The sequence below is a fragment of the Vespa velutina genome, chromosome 9, assembly GCF_912470025.1.
Source record: "Vespa velutina chromosome 9, iVesVel2.1, whole genome shotgun sequence".
In the NCBI taxonomy this organism is placed as follows: Eukaryota; Metazoa; Arthropoda; class Insecta; order Hymenoptera; family Vespidae; genus Vespa; species Vespa velutina.
The window spans coordinates 2,778,405-2,793,404 of NC_062196.1; the positions used below are offsets into that span (position 1 = coordinate 2,778,405).

The 15,000-nt window shown below is 32.7% G+C and overlaps 1 protein-coding gene across 13 annotated transcripts in view; it reads right to left on the reverse strand.

The window, feature by feature from the left end:
- Nucleotides 1–15,000, reverse strand: part of LOC124951543 (venom dipeptidyl peptidase 4) — a 277,366-nt gene that overhangs the window by 173,689 nt on the left and 88,677 nt on the right. Inside the window, exon 1 of one of the 13 annotated variants that reach the window (XM_047500087.1) lies at nt 2,284–2,302. The exons of the other annotated variants lie outside the window; for them this stretch is intronic. The gene's annotated coding sequence lies outside the window, so the exon portion shown is untranslated. Of the gene's footprint in view, nt 1–2,283; nt 2,303–15,000 lie in introns of those variants that run through there. 13 annotated transcript variants of the gene reach the window in all.

The window sequence follows — 15,000 nt, forward strand, 5'->3', positions numbered from 1 at the left end:
ATTAAAGAGTGAAAAAAGCTACAGGTATTTATAACACCAACATAACTGATGTTAACGTTATTCGCTAATATCAAAAAGGTTGATATCACTCTAAATGCATGAGGGAGATTCATACAACAGCGTCAAAACGATAAAATCCGATGTATGTATATACATCGTGCTCACCTCGACTAACATTTTATCCAATCCTTTGGTTCCATCCTCTTTACTCTTACGATCGAACTTTTCTATCTCTTTTGCACCTCTTTTGTTCCATCTACTATCACGCGTACATAAATTTATGTATATATTTTGTGTGTGTGCGCGCGCGCACACACTCATATATGCGTGTGTACTTGTGTATGCATTCACCGTTATCTAGAACAAATTTACGAAGGGACGACTAACGACATTACTTAAATACTAAACTTTACCTTGAATTTTACGAAAGTTCGCTAAAACAAGAAAAAAAAAAAAATGTCGAACTTAACGAATGATTTTAACATTCATCTTAACGTGCGATTTAATTTCTTTTTTTTTCTTCTTCCAATATTATATATATATATATGTAATATTTGTCTATCAGATGAGAAACTTTTATCACATTGATCCTTATATATATGTTAACATAAATACTGTGTCATATTAAATTTATTAATATGAATTATATATAGATAAAGAGAGAGAGAGAGAGAGAGAGAGAGAGAGAGAGAGAAAGAGAAAGAGAGAGAATATTTCATTCATTTCGATCATTTCATTAATTCTATAATTATTTTCCAAATGCAAAGAGCTCGTGATTCATTTCGAAAACGTTTTGAAATTTTATAATACCATAAGTACCAATATCTTCGGTCACTCACACATTTGCTTAATATTTATTTCGCATAGAAATTTCGCAGAAAAACGAATGAGTAAATGGATAAATACAAAAATAAAAAAAAAAGGAAAGAAGGAAAAGAAAAAAGAAAAAAGAATCCTGAAAAAAAGAGAATAGAAAAGAAAAGAGAAGAAAAAAAAAAGAAAAAAACAGAAAAGGAAGAGAAAAAGAAGAAAAAAGTAATTCTCTCATCTTGTTAAGCCGTGGTAGCCATTGTCAAAGGAAGGAAACTCGTCGTTTTATTGCGTCGAAATGGTCAAGTGGAATGACCGTAGATTTAAAGGGCGCGGCCGGAGCAATTATTCGCAGAACGAGCAGTTTATGTCGGAAATAAAGCTGTTCGTGCATCGAGTCCTCTAAGGACGGTAAAGTACTTTCCTGGTGGCGAACGACTCCGTATAGTCGAGTACTCGACACTTCAAAGATGCGCTTTGAGAGGTTACGCCTGTGCATCGTGTCCTCTTTCAATCTCTCAACCAAACTATCTTTCTCTCTCTCCCTTTCTCTCTCCCTCTGTCTCTCTCTCTCTCTCTCTCTATCTCTCTATCTCTCTATCTCTCTATCTATTTATCTCTATCTCTCTCTTTCTCCCTACTTCTTTATCTTCCTTTCTCTATTTTTCTCTGAAGCTATGCGACGGAATTAGAAGGGCGGATAAACGTAACGATGCCGTCACTCAATAAACCAGACTTCGCCTCCTTTTCGTTCCTTTACGAGCCGATTCTACGAACGAAAAGTTTTTCTTTCTTTCTTTTTTTTTTTTTTCCTTTTTTTTTTTCTGTACAAAAAGTAATCGACTCTCTCGATCGATCGACCGATCCCAGTTTCCTTCCCTCTCCCTTTAAACGTTTTTCTAAGTGCTAATTCTAAGATAATTTCCATTGTTAATGGGATATAATTTATAGTCGTATTATACTTTCCAACTTTGTTACCAAACTACGAACAACGAAGAACACTTTCGAAAATCTCTCTCTCTCTCTCTCTCTCTCTCTCTCTCCCTCTCTCTCTCTCTCTCTCTCTCTCTCTCTCTCTCGTAAGAGTATAATATTTTAACTTCAAATCCTCGGTTTTTTTTTACTCTTTTTTTATTTAATTATCGTATCTTCAATTAACTTAAATACAAATATATAAATATATATTATCTCTCTCTCTCTCTCTCTCTCTCTCTCTCTCTCTCTCTCTCTATATATATATATATATATATATATATATATATATATATATACAAATAAATATGTATCTATTATTTTCGTAAAACGATACAAGGAGTTAATAATTTATTCAAAAGAATTATGAACAATCGCACTTGCATTGTTTCCATCGTATTCTAATAGTCAAAAGGTAGTTACTTGAGAAATAGTAATAACATTTCTACAATGGTAGTAACGTTAACGTAATAGAAGTTGGAATTGAGAAGATATACGTACATTCACTGGCTATGCTCCAACCCAATGGCTACCAACAGTTTTCTCTGTATCGTGTAGACGCTTCTTACGTGCTCACGAATTTAATATGTGTGTATGCATGTATGTATGTATGTATGTATGTACGTATGTATGTATGTATGTATGTGTTAGTAACATATATGTAAAAATGTAGATACGCAGTTGCATGCTATATGTATGTACATATATACAGAAATATAAGTGTAAATGTATTTGTCCATATGTGTGTGCGTATGTGTGTGTGTGTGTGTGTGTGTATGTGTATGTGTATTATAGATCGAAAGCTTTATCCCGGCTTTTCGTTTATGTAGAAAGGACTATGCGTGACGATGTGAACGCGGTTTATGATATTCCCGTTAAAATTTCTGGCTTGAGTCTAGGATTACGTTTACGGGCATACGGTCCTCGACGAGTTCCTTCGTAAATTCATAAACGCTGTTCGGAGATAGACGTTAGTAGATCTACGTAAGAGAGACAACGGAAAATATAAATTCCATATTCCGTTTTGAAATAAACCTAAACGGTATAATTGAGAATTAAGTAAATTGAAGTGAAATCATGAAAATTAGAAACGAGTTTGCATGAATAACGAGTGTAACATTTATCAAAAGTTTAAACGGACATAATTGTCACACGAAGTGGTATTAAAAATTTTGTAAAGAAACGTTCTTGCTCCCCTAGTTTACAGGAAAATAAAATTTAACAAGTAAGGGGAAGAGAAAGAAAGAGAAAATAAAAAAAAAAAACAAAAAAAAAAAAAAAAAAAATAATAAAAAGAAAAAAAAGAGGTTCTTTAATTGTAAGAGTTAAAGAGTTTTATGGTGTGTAATGGGATCCCTTTTTTTTTTTTTTTTTTTTTTTTTTTTTTTTTTTTTTTTTTAGAAACGTTAGAAAATGAAATAGGAATAAGGAATTGTTTAGAACGTTTAAAACGTTTGTTTATGGAAAAGATTAAAGAACGAACGAATAAGTTATAAAAGAGCGGATTATTTTTACCAAGTAGAATTACAAGAATCTACGTAATGAGAATGTCATTTATATGTTCACGAAACGTTATATCATTCAGTAATATTCTATGCTAGACAAAACGAAGTATTTACCTTATACGTCTATAAATGTATACGAATGTGATCATAAATTTTCTTTCGAAGTGAAACAGAAGGGAGGAGGAACGATGAATAAGAGTGAGAGTGAGAGTGAGAGTCGAGAGAGAGAGAGAGAGAGAGAGAGAGAGAGAGAGAGAGAGAAAGGGACGATAACCTGCAAGGAATTTATTGCACGCTAATTTATCACGCTCGGTGCGCTTTGAATAATTGAAGCTAGTGTCAAGCATTTCGATCGAAACTATTTTCCCTTTTCCCTTTATCTCTCTGTCTACCTCTATCTCTCTCTTTTTCTCTCTCTCTCCTCTCTCTCTCTCTCTCTCTCTCTCTCTTTGATTCTCCCTCTCCCTCTATCTCTATCTCTATCTCTATCTCTGTCTATACATCTATCTGACCATCTCTTGGCTGCAAATTGGCCGCTCACGTAATATGTTTATCGCGGCAAAATTGATCGAATCAAAATGCAAATTTAATGAATTATTCAACGGCGTTAAGAACATAACGTTACCACTATTTACGAACAACCGTGTATATAAACTGGCCTGTTCACTCTACCGCTAAAATGAAAAATCGTGCGTAAAACTGTCGCAAGCTTTTGCTATTCTTTCTCTTTATCTGTCTCTCTGTCTCTCTGTCTATCTGTATATCTGTCCGTCTCTCTCACTCTCTCTCTCTCTCTCTCTCTCTCTCTCTCTGTCTCTCTCTTTTTCCTCTCTGATAATTTTTCTCAGTGATTTTCTCCCTGATTTTCAACATTCAACGATTGGACAAACGTTTGGATTCCTCTCGTCAAACACTCGCCCATTTCTCGTTATATTACCGCCTGGGAAGTAATTTATGAAATAATCTAGATTTAGAGCCCCGTGTAATTACAGTTCCACGGGAAAACGTTCTCGAGTTTCGCCAAGTTTTATATTTACTGCTTCCTTTTTATGATGTTTTTAATTTGCAACAGCCCAGACACACCATACACTTTCCACGTTGTTTAAATTTTCTATCCAACATTTCTAATTAGGAAGACTTTTTAAAGAATTTATATATTATTAATTCGAATAATTCTTCACAAAGGAAACTCTTCGATACAATCATGTATAATCATTTAATATTTTATTCTTTTAACGATATTTTAATTATACTTTTTCTAGACTTATCCTAAAATATATCGAATTAATCATTCGATTTCACTGTAAACATTAAAATATGTATAAAGGAATATCCACGTGAAATCATATAAAATAGATGTTATATGAATCGACATTATACCATTTATACGATTTTCAATTTATGAAAAAAATCAGTTGGATGTAATAACGTAAAAATTTATTAAAATATTAGATATTATTTTATTCGTTTAATTTCATTTAAAAGGTATTTAAATTTATACTTTATTCAACAACGTAAAACAATTACCATGAATTACAGAAATTTTGTTACGGTCGAAAAATGTAAAACTTATGCGGTTATTCTAAGTACGTATACGTATATTATATCATTTAAAATTTACTATTTATGGCAAAGAAACAGTCAGGTGTAATAACGTAAAAATTTATTGAAAGATTAGATATTATTTTGTTCGTTGAATTATATTTACGTTAAATTATATAAATGTTAATTAATTAATAATAACCAACAACATAGAACAATTACTATATATTATAGAAATTTTATTTCACTAGAAAAATGTAAACTTATGTGAGTATGTATTTACGTATACGCATATATATATATATATATATATATATATATATATCTTCTTACGTGCAAAAATTTTTTCTGGCTATTATACGAAATCTTTTTATAAGATAATATATCGTAGTTTTCTTTGAAAATTCTATAGAAAACTCAAAAGTACTGAATGAATAAAATTATACATATTTATATCGTAGACGTATTATCACGAACATATATGTACATGACATATATATATATATATATGTATATCACCCATGCACACATAGATAAACACACATATATAAAACAGTACTTTGAGAATATAGTTTAACTGAAAACATGGAATATAGATATAGGTATTAAACAAATATATTAGTTATTCCGTTATGGTTATTTAAAGCTTTTTCTTTTTCTCTCCGTTGCTTCGTTTTCATCATACTTATATCTAATATGCATGTAAAATATTTCACACATTTATTTTGTTTCAATGCCAGCAAAGTAAAGAAAAAGAGAGAGAGAGAGAGAGAGAGAGAGAGAGAGAGAGAGAGAGAGAGAGAGAGAGAGAGAGAGATAGGGAAAGAGAGAGCGAAGAAAAAGAAAAGAAAAAATAACAACCGATATTTTAATCCGTGTAGTATCTATAACTAGAAATGAAAGTTCAACATTTTATCATGGCGTGAGTTATTAAAAACTTTGATACCTCTCGTCCATACCTTCTTTTTCGATGCAAACGTATATCACGAATACGCTTTGTTCTACGATCGAACGAAAGGAAATAGAAAAATAACTCTTGTTATGACCCGAAGCGATAATTAAAACTCACGTTCAAACATTCAACGGGAAAACAAAAAAGATAAAAAGAAAAAAATTAAAAGGGGATAAAAAATAAATCTCGATTTTTTTCTCTTCCTATAATTTTCTCATGGATGAGTATTAATATCGAATTCAAACGCGCAAATGTTCTTCAATATATTACTTTCTTTTTCTTTTAAACTTAGATTACGACGCATGTCGATATATCAGTAATTAATAAAATTAAATCAATCCATTCTTACCGAACAAAAACGACGTAGAAGATGAAAAAAGGAAGAACGATACGTTGTAAAAAAAAAAAAAAAAAAAAAAAAAAAAGAAAAAAGAAAAGGAAAAGAAAAAAAAATCAAAAGGAAAAAAGGAACAAGAAAATTGTCTCATTGTATAATACACTTAATGACTCAAAGTAACGAACTTTCTTATCGGTGAACAATCTACCATGAGATAAAAGGAACAAACGTTAATGGATCTAATGAAGAAAATCAAAAAGAAAAGTCTTTGTGCACGGCGAATGTGTCACTCGACGACTTTTAAAGACCAACTGAGGAAGAAAAATTACTCGTGAAGAATACCGTAATAATGATTCGATGATAATGATTTTATGGGATAAGCGAAAAATTTTGATGACCAAAAAATTATGATTTAACAAGCAACTCGAGAGATAAATATAACTCCATCGTCAGCTTGAGCTCGTAATAAAAAAATATTTTTATTATTAAAGATAATTTTTTATATCGACTCGTAATGGAGGTTGTTTTTTTCTTTTTTGTCTTTTCTTTTTTGTTTTTTTCTTTCTTTTCTTTTTTTTTTTTATTTTGTTTCTTTCAAATCTCAAAGATACACTTCTTATCTTCAAAGTTCTACTGACCTCGAATTAAAGAAATCAAGGTCAGCAGACCTTCAACCTTTTCAAGAATAGTAACAAAGTCCGATAGATTAATAGGCAACGCGATAGGAGAGCTAGAAAAACGTCGGCCAAAGATCCCAACGATGTTTCAAGAGAACGAAGAAAAGTATAGTTCTCTTAGATAATGTCCGTGATTCTCACACCACTGACAAGATAAAGAATAAATCTGGCTTAGAAAAGGCAGATCATTTGTCCTATTACCCTCTATATATCTGTCCTCTCCAATTTTGTTCTCCGTCTCTCTCTCTCTCTCTCTCTCTCTCTCTCTCCCTCTCTCTCTTTCGTTACTTTTCAAATGAGAAAAGCTATATTCATAGGTATTATCGCTTCAACTAATCTGATACGATCAGCGATTAATTCAAATTAATTTCCATTCGGACTATTCCGAAATTCGATAAGTGCAATTAAGTTACATGTTCGAGCGTAAACACAAATGAATTCGTTTAATTGTATTTCTCTGCCTCTCTCTCTCTCTCTCTCTCCCTCTCTCTCTTTCTAATTTTTCCTCTTTGTTCCCAAAGCTCTGTTTCTCAATTACATTTGAACTTCTTCGATATCGATTTAACGAAGAACTCGCACACTTTCTTCTTTAACATCTTCGTTTCCATTCAAAAAAAGACATTTTCCATTATAAAATTTTCATGATCGTCAATAAGAAAAAAAAAAAACGGCTATTCATCTCTTCATTCTTATCTTACTTTATTTGTTCTTACGAACACATCCAAGGCACATGCAGCACAAATACGTACGCACGGACGCGCGCATATACACACACGCGTGCGCTCACATATACAGAGGCAAACACATTGACATAGAAATATATTTTTCTCGCGACAAACTCTCTTTTCTGCACACCACTGTTATCGCCATTGTTTTTGCAAACTCGTGGAAACTAACTTCCCGGAATAGCGAACGCGTTCTCTATAACTTCGACTTTTCGTCTGTCCTGCTAATTCTCCGCGCCAAATTTATTCGCGAATTCAGCAGAACTTCAACGGAACGATAACTGCGTCGATCTAATCGAATCTAAACGGATAAGTTGCTTTCAACCGTAATCTAAACATGAGATAGTCTCATTCATTGAAAATAATATTTATTTATATGTAACCCAGAATGATACACAAGTACATATATATGATACAATTTATTGCAAATTGTCATGTACTTTTTCATTTTCATTTTCATTCGCAACACGAATAGAAATTTTATTCCTCTTGTTTTTTCTTCTTGTTTCCTCTTTTTTATTTTCCTCTTCTTCTTCTTCTTCTTCTTTTTCTTCATCTTCAAGAAAAGAGAGAGAGAGAGAGAGAGAGAGAGGATATTATCGTGATTGAAATTGAAACGACGTGACATTGATCTCTCTTTGCGATACGTTAGTAGGATAAATCGCACGTCTGAATTTCTGTCCTTACCGAAAGTAGCGAATTTATGCGACTTTTATTTGATACGAGAGATTACTACCAAAAGAATGGCTATTGGGTTGTTCTCGAACTTGAGTGAAATCGGAACGATCACGTGACCGGGTAATATAAAAATCCGAATGCTTGGAAAAAGCTATATTACGACCCTATTAAAATAAGACCTTTATTATATTGAATGGATTTTAGAACAGAAGTTTTTATAGTATACGATTGGACAATGATCTTTTAATCTTGATTTTTAAATGATATCATCTATGTCAAATGTAATTTCTATAAAATTTTATGTGTCGTCTTAAGAGATAAAAAAAAGAAAAGAAAGAGAGAGAAAGAAAAAGGTAGGAGGTGGGATTAAGAGGGATAGAGGTAAAGGAGCATGAAAAATTTCTTGGTATAATACAAACGCAACGTATGCTTTTTTCGTACTACCATTAACTATCGAACGAAAGTGCCCCGAGGTCACGACAGAAAGTTCACGGAGAAAGGACCACGTAGTATGAATATTCGTGACCCAGATATAACCTTTCCGAGGTCATTTACACATTCACCTAAATAAGGTATGATTCCAAGAGTCTTCTCTCACGCTGCTCATGTGGACAGTCGAAGTAAGATGGCGTTCACTTCGAGCCAATCTTCTATCGCACGTATCACATCCAAATAGTTTCAAAGAGCCTTTACCCTCACCTCTAAAAAAAAAAAAAAAAAATATGAAAAGAACTCCATTACTTTGGATCGTGCATCGATTTCGGAATTCAACTTTCTCGGAATCTAAGTAAAGTTAATGTTATTAACGTCGAATGAAAAAAAATTTATTCTTATCACGAATTCTTATATATCTTCAAATATAAAAAATCTAATTGATGGTATATGGATTTATGCATAATAATTTTATTATTATTATTATCATTATTATATTTAATAATAATAATAATAATAATAATAATAATAATAATAATAATAATGGATCGTAAGCCATTTAAAATGAAAATAGAGTTCATAGAAGAACTCTATTTTAATCAATTTATTAAAAAATAATTTCGAAAGTAAAAAAAAAAAAAGATCGCATAAACGAATATAATTTAATAAATTTTTACCAAAGACTACGATAGATATACTTATAACCAATCAATCATCTTTTTCGATATGATAATCGATTAAAATGATTCGTTTCGAAAGAAAAAGTATAACGTCGAGTCGCATCAATAAAGAGATCTAAAGGATCTTGTTGGAAAGATTAGCAGTAGGTGCAAAATTTCTCGGTAATATTCAGGACGTTAACCGCCGTTGCGGTATCGCCGTTAATTACGGCTTAATCACCATCTACCATCCCCCTTTTCCTCCTCTCTCGTTGGCCAGTTTGTTCATGCTATCCCTGTATCGGTCACCGTTCGCTGGCCCCAATAACCCGTTAGCTGCCACACTGAAAATACGATGTGGAAGAAGAAAAAAACAAAACTAAAAAAAAAAGAAAAAGAAAAAAAAAAAAGAAAGAAAAAAAACAAAAGCAAAAAGCCCTCTCCCAAAAAAATAAAAAAGAAAATAAAATAAAAATAAAAAAAAAAAAAAAAAGAGAAAGAGAAGAAACAGCTTACTAATCAGAGTCATGATAAAAGTGAATCAATGAGTAGATCGATCATGCTCTTTGCTCTAGAACGATCCACTGGATTATGTCAAAGCGGTAGAATCAAATTCCTTCCAGTTGAAATTTAATCAGGATACCTGAGTAAACATAATACCATACAAGGTACATAGAAATAGAGAGATAATATAAGGTCTTTGTTCAGAGAAAGATGAACAGATAAATAGATATACAGAAAGTGAATGAGAGAGAGAGAGAGAGAGAGAGAGAGAGAGACGAAGAATAATCAAGAGTGATCTCATAGGAAGATGACACGTGTAAAGCGTATCGATTTCGGCCTACCATAGAACGTGTCTCTGTACGGTAATAAACCCTCAATTTAATTTCTGGTCAGGAAATGGCTATGGATAACTAGAGAGAGAAGAAGGATATATACGTACATGAGGAAAGGAGATAGATAGATAGAGAGAGAGAGAGAGAGAGAGGAAGAGGAAGAGAGAGAGAGTGAGAGGGAGAGTGATATTCGCAAGTCAGTGTCTGACTATGAGGGAACAAGATTCAAATACGGTCGGTCGGTTGGTCGAGCACGTCGAGGCATCGAGACGTAAAAGCATCCAGTGAAAGCAGAGCAGAAACATCAGCACCAGCGGCAGTAACAGTAACAGCAGCAGCAGCAGCAACAGCAACAGCACAGCTATCCAGCCAGTTAGCCAACCAGTAAGAGAGCATAGCAACATCCACCAAGGCAAAAGCACGCTCAGCGCATTGTGCGCTGTCATCGAAACCTCCTCCTCCTCCTCCTCCTCCTCCTCCTCCTCCTCCTACTCTTCCTCCTTCACCTATCTATCTCTTTTCGTCTCTCATCATCTCTCAAAAAAAATTATATATACATGTATATATATATGTATATGTATACATATTAAATGTATATATACATATGTATGTATGTATATATATATATATATGTGTATGTATGTATATATGAATATACTATAACCCTACTCTCTTAGAGAAAGATAAAGATATAGATGGATTTTTTGCATCGTCAGAGATACGATAACCGGCCATGACGTAGACAGCAACGAGCTTGTCGCTCTTTACAAGAACCTACTTAAGGGCGACACCTGGGACGTGGATGGATACTACCATAGAACCCACGTCGAGAATTACAAATGTTCTATATGCAAAGTATACCGTTTTACGAGTGCGTACTCTACAAGTATAATGAAGTCAAGGGATACGTAGCTGTGTCTGCACACTTCACTCCAGGCCGATGGCCAAGTTCCCTGTAATACGTGTCTCTTCTTTTGATCGTCGATCTCTATGAAGTTGAACATTCTTCAAAAAAAAAAAAAAGAAAAAAAAAATAAAAGAAAAAAAAAAGAAAAAAGAAAAAACCTTTCTTTTCAAGGATGGAATAACGAGGGGACGAGTGGAAGAAAAGTAAAGAAAGTAAAAAGATTCGATAATAAGGACAACCTCATTTCGAACTTACTTTTTATTTCTTTACTCACCTAATTTTATTAATGATCTTATCATCATAAACACAAAACTTTTACAGATTTAAATTAATCCTTTCATATGTTTTTCTCGACCTATAACTATAACGACAGCGGAAAATCCATTGTTATTAATTTAATATATCAATCGTATATAATATTCAATTAAATTTTCTTCCCAATGTTATTACCTTTATGAATTGAGAACGTTCAACGTTTAATGAAAGATTATGAAGAAAAAATTCTTTTTTTTTTTTTTTTTTCAAATAAAAAAATAATAATTAGTTCTATGAAAACGTTCCAAACAACTTACCGAAGTCGTCTCTAAGGTATCACGAAAAAAAAAAAAAAAAGAAAAAAAAAAGAAAAAGAGAAAAAAAGAAAAAGAAAACGTATAACTTTTCAAAGTTAAGCCATCGCATAGAATAACAATTGTGCGGTACCCGTTTATACCTACTTTCTATTCATACCTACTTTAACCCGTGGAAGACTTTAACCATGTTTTTCATCTCTTTTAGCGCTAACCCTAATCGTAGTTGGACGCTTGTTCCTTTATAAGACCTATTCCATAGTCCTTTCCCCAAAAACATATAGACAAAAGATGCTACCTAAAAGTTAGGTGGATATATCCTGCGAGTGAACGGCTGTACTGAGCAGTATCGTACCATGCTCGGTTAGTACTTTCACAAAGAGAAGGAGACGTTCAGGAGCAGATAGAGATAAAGGATGCAAGATAGTAATAGACAAAGAGAGAGCGAGCGAGAGAAAGAGAGAGAGAGAGAGAGAGAGAGAGAGAGATAAAGAGAGGGTGAGAGAGGTTGAGGAGGTCTTGTGGTTCGAAGAGCAACCAGTTGGTGAAACCGCAGGGACCGTCCTAAGCACTCGCCGAGATACGCCAACGGTTTTGGACATTCAGACTACTACGGTGTGCCGTAGTCGGTGCTTTACGAACTAAGAAGAGCAGATCGCAAACAAGCTAGTAGGGGTGAGCCTGCTAGTAGTCCGACTACTCGGTCGACCGATTCACCCAACCAACCTGACGGTCCCTCTTAAACCGCTTTTGGAACCACAGGAGTTAGGTGCGTTGATAAAAAAAAAAAAAGAAAAAAAAGGAAAATAAGCAAGTAAGCAGAAACAAGAAAGAGAAGGAAAAAGATTTAAACTCTTATTTCTTTTACTTTTCTACGTAAAGATATGAGATAGAAAGAGAGAAAGAAAAGGGGAGAGAGAGAGAGACAGAGAGAGAGAGAGAGAAGATTAGACCAAGCTCTGTCTTATTTCCTTATCCGTAGACCACTGAATTTTCCTTTCTATTCAAACGTAACGTATTACTCTCGAAGGAGTAGCTTTCCTTTTTAGTGGATCCTCGGAAAAGATACGTAAATCGTGTTTCGAGTTTCGGATCCTATCGATACTTCTATCCCTTTCGTATGCGTAGTGCGAGAGAAAAAGAAAGAGACAGAGATAGAAATAGAGATAGATAGACAGAAAGAGAGAGAATGACAGAGAGAGAGAGAGAGAGAGAGAGAGAGAGAGAGAGAGAGAGAGAGAGAGAGAGAGAGAGAGAGAGAGAGAGAGAGAGAGAAAGATCATTCTAAATGTGGTGTTCACCGTTAGTCGTTCTTGTGATCGATTAATGTAGAACTAACAGGTGGAAAGATAGTTTTCTAACGTTCGACTGACCCATCGAATATGTCTGCCAACTAAAATCGATGCTCGTTCGTTTATTTGAGATATGATAATGGTTATACGAAGGAAAGGAAAAAAAAAGAGAAAGATAGACAGACATACAGTAAGAGTGAGGGAGAGAAAGAAAAAAAAGAGAGAGAGAGAGAGAGAGAGATAGAGTAAGTCGGCTTTTCCATTTGCTTTTCATTTTTCAAGGGAACAGAACGGTCAATCGTATATCTTGCATATAGCAGAGTTTAAAAAGTGCTTGGCAAGAGGGTTCCTCATACGAACGAAAATTTTCGCAATCTCATTCGTATTACGTGTTAAAAATTGCAAATATCAATCTGCTGCTGATATCCGAGAAGCCAAAAATAAAAGATTAAATAGATACGTGTGTATATATATATATATATATATATATATATATATAGTCCTTAGTTGTATATACATATGTATATGCAACGTGTATTATGTCCTATTAACGTACATTTAGTATTAAGAAGAAATAAGAAAAATTAAGAAAATTAATAGAAAAATTAATAATAACATCGATATGATTTTATTCTAGAAATATAAGTAAATCTATGTATAACTATTCGAATATCATTATTATCATTCTTCTTCCTTATTTTAATGTTCTTCTTTTCTATGAGATAAATAACTCAAGATTATTTAGCTTAGTAAAGCTTGAGAGAAAAAATAGAAACCAAAAAAAAAAAAAAAAAAACTAAAAAAACAGAAAGAAAGAAAGAAATATAAAATATATTATTTATCTAGTCAATTTTTTCTTTCTTTCTTTCTTTCGTTCTTTCTTTCTTTCTTTCTCTCTCTATTTTTTTTTTTTTCTTTCTTCGTTATCATTAAAAAAACCATCGTATTTTAATATCGTAACAACTCGACGTAGACTTTGATGATTTTGTAAAGAGAATGATGGCATCGAGGGAAAAAAAAAAAAAAAAAAAAAAAAAGAAAAAAAAAAAGAGGAAAAAAAAAACAGAAGTAAAAAAAAAGAAAGAAAGAGAAAAAATTATCTTTTCTCTTTTCCTTTAGCTTCGTTAAGACTTTAGGAAAAATTTCTTCCTGCCAGTAGCGGACATAAAATGTTCTAAGACCCCATTAAGAGCGTCGCTAACGGTTGTCGCTGGCATGCTACTTCGATGCAAACGCATCGACCGCCTTTTCTTCTCAAATCTTATTAACCCATCAACACGGTTGGTAACAGCCAACCCTGCTAGTAGCAACAGAAAGTTATATTAAAGTGAAATGACGTTTTCGCTTTGTCTTCCATTTGCTTGGCATTTTTTTCTTATAGGGAATTTTATTATTTATTGTACCTTTCATCTATTTATATCATCTATATCTATTTATATCTCGATCTTATCTATTTATCTATCAAACTTATCCTAATCAATTTATTTTGTCTTATTAATCGTTTTATAAAACTTTATATAAATACATATATTATTCTGTTAAAGTTAAAAATTAATTAAAATCACTTTTGAAAGATTCGTAGAAATTTTAACTTTAATGATTTCATTTTGAAATAATGAAATACGTGATATACCTTCAATATTAACTCGAGCGTTACTTTCTTGATTAATATTTATCAAAGTAGAAAGAATAAAAGGATGTATACGTGTTTGTGTATGTGTGTCTGTGTTTGTGCGCGCGCGCACGTGTATGCGTCCACAAAAATAGATCTTTAGTCGACAGTAGACACGTCGAGAGTTTTCCTTTCGTCGGATCCCATCTTTTTTCGTCGAATGAAACGACAGGATACTATAAATTATAAAACGTCCGTTATAATCTTCACCTTACTTCCATTTTATATTAAAATCAAAAGAAACACTCTTTCTGTTCTCTTTCCTTTTTTTATATTTTCCTTAATACTTCCTTAATATTCTTATATACCTTAATAAGTATTATCTATTCATTTTATATAAGAAGAAAAAGAAGAAGAAAAAGAAGAAGAAATACTCTATATATTATTTTAAAAAGATCTTATCATTTTCAATTAATTAATGAAACTGAAATTAAC